Source organism: Lycium ferocissimum, chromosome 2 (genome assembly GCF_029784015.1).
Source record: "Lycium ferocissimum isolate CSIRO_LF1 chromosome 2, AGI_CSIRO_Lferr_CH_V1, whole genome shotgun sequence".
NCBI lineage: Eukaryota > Viridiplantae > Streptophyta > Magnoliopsida > Solanales > Solanaceae > Lycium > Lycium ferocissimum.
Window position 1 is genome coordinate 25,471,754 of NC_081343.1, and position 6,522 is coordinate 25,478,275.

The following is a 6,522-nucleotide window of genomic DNA, read 5'->3' on the forward strand; positions in this document are numbered from 1 at the left end:
TAAAAAGACTATATGCTTCAAATGAAAATAGTTTTCTATGATTATGAGCATAAGAAATACTAATGAAAGCAGTTGAGTAATAGAATGAGTGGTGCTCGGTGGTTAGCCCCGGTTGCCCATCATGGCCCTAGTCGGGTCGTGACAATACGTCCCACTTTTCTTCAAACCATATAAAATCAAATTTCTAACGGGTTTTCTAATTGAATTCGTTTTCACCGGAAAACAGTTTGGCGCCGTCTACGGGGATAGACAGTTGTGGTGTCATCCTAATCGATAGTAAGAACTAACCCCTAGGAGAGCACGCGTGATCGCAATACCAAACCAAACATGTCAAGGGTAAGCAATAGCTCCCGCGAGTCTCACGAATCGGAAAACACACGAGGGGTGATGAACCTGGTGGAGATACCAGTATCTGAACATAATGATGAGTTTATTTAGGAACAAAGAAACAGCGGAGGTGACACTCTACGAAGACAACCTAGTGAAGGGCGGAGCAGAGGCATTTCAGGCGGGGAGGAATCAGAAGGGCCCCCGAGGCACGTGTTCGAAGAGAGGGATCGATCCAGACCTCGGGCGAAAAAGTAAAAAACCGCCCGAATGAAAGGTCCCCAAAAAGGAGGCTCCCTGACAAACGACGTGGTTGTGGCCACGCTCAAGTCGCAAAATGATATGATGCAGATTACCACCATGGTCAATAGTTCTAGGGCTAGGGAACATGCATCCAATCAAAATGTTGAAAAATCCTTCACGACACCGCAAGCTAAGAAAGGGGAGACTGATAGGGCGAAGGAACGGCTGAACTCATTCAATGAGGAGCTCGCCAGGGTCAAAAATGAAATACATGAGCGGATGAACCAAATACCAGGAGCGCCATCTATTGTAAAAGGGCGCAGGAGCTCAGAAATACGGAATATCACCAAACTCGGGGAGTGTAGCCCCGACTCCTATTCCGAGAAGGTTCAAAATGCCTGACATGCCTAAGTACGATATAACCACAAACCCGGAAGAGCACATAACAACCTTCAAAGCGGCCATCACTAGGCATGACCTCAAATAGCACGAAACCGAAGCAGTTATGCTGAAGAAATTTCAACACACGCTCATTAAAGGAGCACTTTCCTGGTACACTCAGTTATCTAAAAATTCTATTTATTCCTTTGCCTCTATTGCAGATGCCTTTGTCAAAGCACACGCGGGGGCTCAGAGAGTTTAGATGTATAAGTAAGACGTGTTCGCAATACGGGAGACAAACTGCTAAGGGGATTCGTAGATAGATTCCAAAGGGAGAGGATATTGCGGCCATCTATATCGAAGGATTGGGCCGCGGCCGCCTTCGCAGATGGCCTAAACCCAAACAGTTCGGACCCATCCATAAAGTTAAAGAAAGCTTGAGGGAGCTCACTGCCAAAACATAGAGTGAAAAAATCCTAGGTACACATCCAAGATGCGCATCGAAGGAGATCAGCGGACAGTAGAGCTGACAGAAAGGGGGAGTTGCCTCACCAAAAGTCCAGATCCAGGATTTGGCACAAATTCAGCGAACCATTGAGGGTGATTTGAGCTATACAAATCTAGCAGATTCCCCAACCAAAACATGAACCAGGGTGTTGATAGAAGCAATCAGAGCCTCATCGGGAGAGGCCCTCAGCGTTCAAAGGGATCAACATCGAGGAGAATTGGACCCCCAAAGTTGACAGATCACAATTTCAATATAGGTGCAACGGAGGCCGTCGGGGTAATGAGAATGAGAACAATGAAGGAGGCGAGGTTCCTCGATGAGATCCAGTCTAACCCAGATAAGAGAAACACCGGATTATAGTGCCACTTTCATAGCATGCACGGGTATGCCACAGAAGACTGCAAAAACTTGAAGATTGAGGTAGCCCAGCTGTTGCGTGCGGCGCACTTGAAAAAATACATCAGCTACTGGGCAAAGCTTACGCTGAACCGAATTATCGGATAAAATTCGGACAAGATACCATAACTTATTCATACTATCAACATTATTTTCGAAGGCAAGATAGTGAAAAAAGTTGCACAGACATCGCTAAAAAAATCCAAGATCTCTATCACAAAGACTAGTCGTACCTGGAAACCTTCTGAAAGTAGAAGCATTTCCTTCTCCAACAATGACTACTGAGGACTTTCCCCTTCCTACAATGACGACCTGGTAATATCTATTCAAATTGCTAATTCTTTAACTAAATATGTGCTTATTGATCCAGGGAGTTTGGCGAATATAATTCATTTACGAGTCCTGAAAGAAATGGGAGTAGAGGGATCGATCATCTCGGCAACTAAGGTACTAGCAGGATTCAACATGTCAAGTGAGTTGACCTGGGGAGAAATCGAGCTACCGATTCACGCTGATGGCACATAACAGGATATAATCTTCGATGTTGGGTTTGGTAAAGTCCCCTCCACTTTCCTTCAAAAAATCAAATTCCCTACTCTTTAGGGAGTTGGGAGATCGGAGGGACCAAGGCGCTGCTCGAAAGATGGAAGCCGCGGCAATAACAACAGCCTGAAAGGATTAGTCCGGCAAATAGCAATCACAAATACCGGGTTCAAAAGCCGAGTCTGGGGGAACAATGGGGCAGCACGCAAGGGTGGCGACAGTGGAAGAGAGCTATCGAGATTAGACCGTCCGAAAAGGGTTCATTGTCCTAGTGGATAAAGACCCCGCGGACTCAACAGTAGAAGAACTGGAACATGTGGAGCTTTTCTAAGAACATCTAGAGAAGAAGTTACACCTTGGCTCAGGACTCTCACCCGAGCTCAGGAATAGATTTTTAAGTTCTTTAAAAGCTAACTCAAATTGCTTTTCTTGATCTCACCTGGACATAACAGGAACTCCCTCGGAAATAGCCGTACACCAGCTAAGCTCCGATCCTAATCATCCCCCTATAAGACAGCAAAAACAACCAATCTCTATCGATAAGGACCATTTTGTCAAGGAAGAGGTGATATGGTTTCTCAATATAGGGTCGGTCCGGCGAGTGGAGAATCTGGGTTGGCTGGCAAACATGGTGTTGGTTCCCGAAAAACATAAAAAATTCAAGATGTGCATGGATTTCAAGGATCTTAACGATGCCTGTCTGAAGGACACTTTCCCGCTTCTGCACATCGATCAAACCATTGACTCTACGGCTGCGCATAAGTTACTTAGTTTCTTGGATGCATATTTCGATTATAATCAAATTAATTTGCACCCAGAGGACTAAGAGAAGACGTCGCTCATGCCCAATCACGGTAATTTCTATTATAACATAATGCCTTTTGGTCTAAAAAGTGCAGGTACAACGTATCAAAGGTTAGTGAACAAAATGTTAGAAGGAAAAATCAGAAAATCCGTGGAAGTCTACATAGATGACATGCTGGTAAAATCTTGAGTAGCAGAAGACCATATGTCCTCCTTGCATGAGACCTTTGACATTCTTCGCTAGCACAGCGTAAAGCTGAACCCGAAAAAATATGCCTTTGGGGTTAGGACGGGAAAGTTCTTAGGCTTCTTGGTTTCCAACCGAGGCATTGAGATGAACCCCAACAAAGTCAAGGCCATTTAAGAAATGCCTGACGCATTGGGCAATGTCAAAATGAAGCAATGTGTAACAGGAAGGTTCGTGTGCCACGAATTTTTTTGTTTAATGAAAAAAGATAACTGATTCAAGTGGACGCAGGAGTGCTACCAGATACTTAAGGACCTCAGAGCCTATCTATCCAACCCCCACATGATGGCAAAACCCAAAGAGAGAGTTTGTTCACGTACTTGACAGTGTCGACAGTTTTAGTCAGTGTCGCGCTGGTGCAAGAATAAGGTGAAGACCTACTCCCTATCTACTACACTAGCAAAACAATGACAGGAGTGAAATCTAGATATTTGACACTAGAAAAGCTGGCCCTAGCCTTGATTACGGTCACTAGAAAGCTTCGCCCATATTTCCAATGCCACCCGATAACGATGATCATGAACGCCTCATTGCAAGCAGTTCTGCAAGGAGAAAACCTCACAAGTCGGCTGTCCAAATGGACCGTCGAGACAAGTGAGTATGATTTGGCATATCAACCTCAGACGGCGATACACGCGAAGGGACTGCCAATATTTTCGGACGACTTCGTTACTATTGTGCGGCCTTAAAAGATACAGGTATGAACCTTCGACATTTCTCTTCTGCCATTTTCCGTTGTTGCTTTGGTTGTAGGAATGGGACTGGGATCTAAAGGAACAACCGGCCCCGATAGAAATAGACAAGAATCGAAAAATACGTGTTGCACTCTTTTCCTTAGCCGAGTTTTTCCTCCCTAGAGAAGGGGTTTTTACTGGCAAGGTTTATAATGAGGCAAAAACCGTAAGACGTATTACATCTTGCAAGCCTGGAAGCCCGACCATGACCCTGTATCAGCAACCGAAAGCTCTTTCCATGTTACCTAGAAGTCATTGTTTTTTCTTTCCCCTTTTTCACAGTGTAAATAAACTCGGGCTCCACGCCCCACCGGTATGAAATAAAGAGGGTCATGCTGCAACTATTATGCTTTAAATATGTTGATATGAACGCATCCTCTCAAACCCGCAAACATCTGCCTCAAACACATGACACGCCCTACGGGCCTCAGAGCGTGAAGGAAACACAAACCTCATGCCAAATAAGATGAGGTCGAGAAGTCCTCCTCATCGGCGTTGAACAAAGAGGGGCCCTCCTTTATTATTTATCAGATGAATAATTACTGATCATAAAACACGCGATCGAAAGTAATATATCCGGATTGGGAAATGCAATTGCACAAAATATCAATTATGTAATATAAGGAAATGAAGCAATCATGATTCCCAAACACATGTGTCCAAAATAAAAATTGAGCAAAAATTTTGACAAAGGGACCCTAGGGTAAAAGGCTCCCCCTCAAAGGGCCGGAGAGCTTTTACATCCGACCCACAACAAATATCAACATAATAACGATATTGGGAAATAGATATTTCTTCACAAAAGACACTTTGCCGGTTGAAACTTAGAAACATGGCTAGGTATACAAGAGGAGCATGACTACTTGCAAAAGCCCCAAAGACAAGGCATACTTGAAAAGTTAAAAAAATTATTCCAAAACAAGTAAACATCATCTACAAAGAGGCACACCCAGAACGCCCCAATAAGTTCAAAACAGCAAAAACAGATAAAATCAAAAGATAGCGACATTAGTAGAAAGATCGAATTTTCAATCATGGGAGGAGCAGGGTTTTTAAGCTCTAGGGGGATGGACATGGTCCCGGAGGGTCCTTCTTCAGCAAAAGCTCTCTTGGGCTCGAGTGCATTAATGTCGGGAAGGACTTGGGGAGTCAGATCCTCGGCTTTCCCTAAAACCTCTTCTTCTCCCCACTCATCTAAAAACCATCCATCTCCTTCATATGTCTTGATGGGGTCCTTATCCGGGGGTAGAAGAGGTAGAGCTTTGTTAGCTGCCTCGTCTACCGATAACACCACAATAATTTGCTCATCAAGGTCGATCGTCTCGCCCCGAGCTTCCTCGAGAGAAATTATGTGGGCATAGTATATGGTGTGGGCCTTCCAGGGCAAACCATTTCTTTTACCTTAACAAAAAGTCATCCACGTCGGCACAACCTAGCCATTTTTGATCAACAGTGCTCCGAAGGGTAGCGTTAATGTCAGAAAGACGCTGATTGGCCTGAACCGGCTCTTTGTTCATGGCCATCTAGACCTAAAGCCTTACTTTAAGAGTAGCCCGGGCTTCTTCCGCGGCCGCCTTCTCCTTCTGGCATGCTAGCAAATCGGCTTCAAAGACCCGAACCCTCTCGGTCAAGCCAGTCTTCCGTTGCAAGACATTAGCATAATGTTCTTGATGGGCCTCCCATTTCTTTCTGTAATTCAGCAAGTTCAGCATGGAACTTTGCGGCCTCCTCGTTGTGGACTTTCCTGTACTAGTCTAACTGAACTAACTTTTCCTCCAGCTCTTCTAATGATACAAGCTTTACCTCCAAGGCTAAAAGACGCTCTTGTAGCTTGTGGTACTCCTCCCACTTCTCCCTTTCCTCAGTAAGTTTGCGCTGAAGGCCCTTCATCGTCACAAGATGAGCCTGGAGTGAAAGAAGTGTTAGGGAATCATAAACCGGAATGTGATTGGGAGTCGAATGTAAGGAAATAGATAAAAAATTAAGGCCAAGTGTATGGACAGCTGAATAGGAGCCGACATTGAGGAGACAATTTGTAAACACAGCGTTATTTTTCTCCATGGCCAGAGGCTTCAGATAGTTTGCAACCCCCACCGATAGATATAAAAGATTGCATTCTCAAGGAACAGATACAGTGACTTGACGGAGGGCTGAGGGGTTGCAAACTGGAGCAGGAGAAGAGCTTACCAGGCCTCATGTGTGAGATTTTCGAGGATTGTTTGACCTCTGGCAATAGGTCGACTACGAGGGAAGGCAGTTCTCCTTTGGGGAATTGATGCAGGAGTTGCCAGGAGGAAGAGGAATAGAAGAGCTGGCGTCAAACCCAGAGTATTGATCTC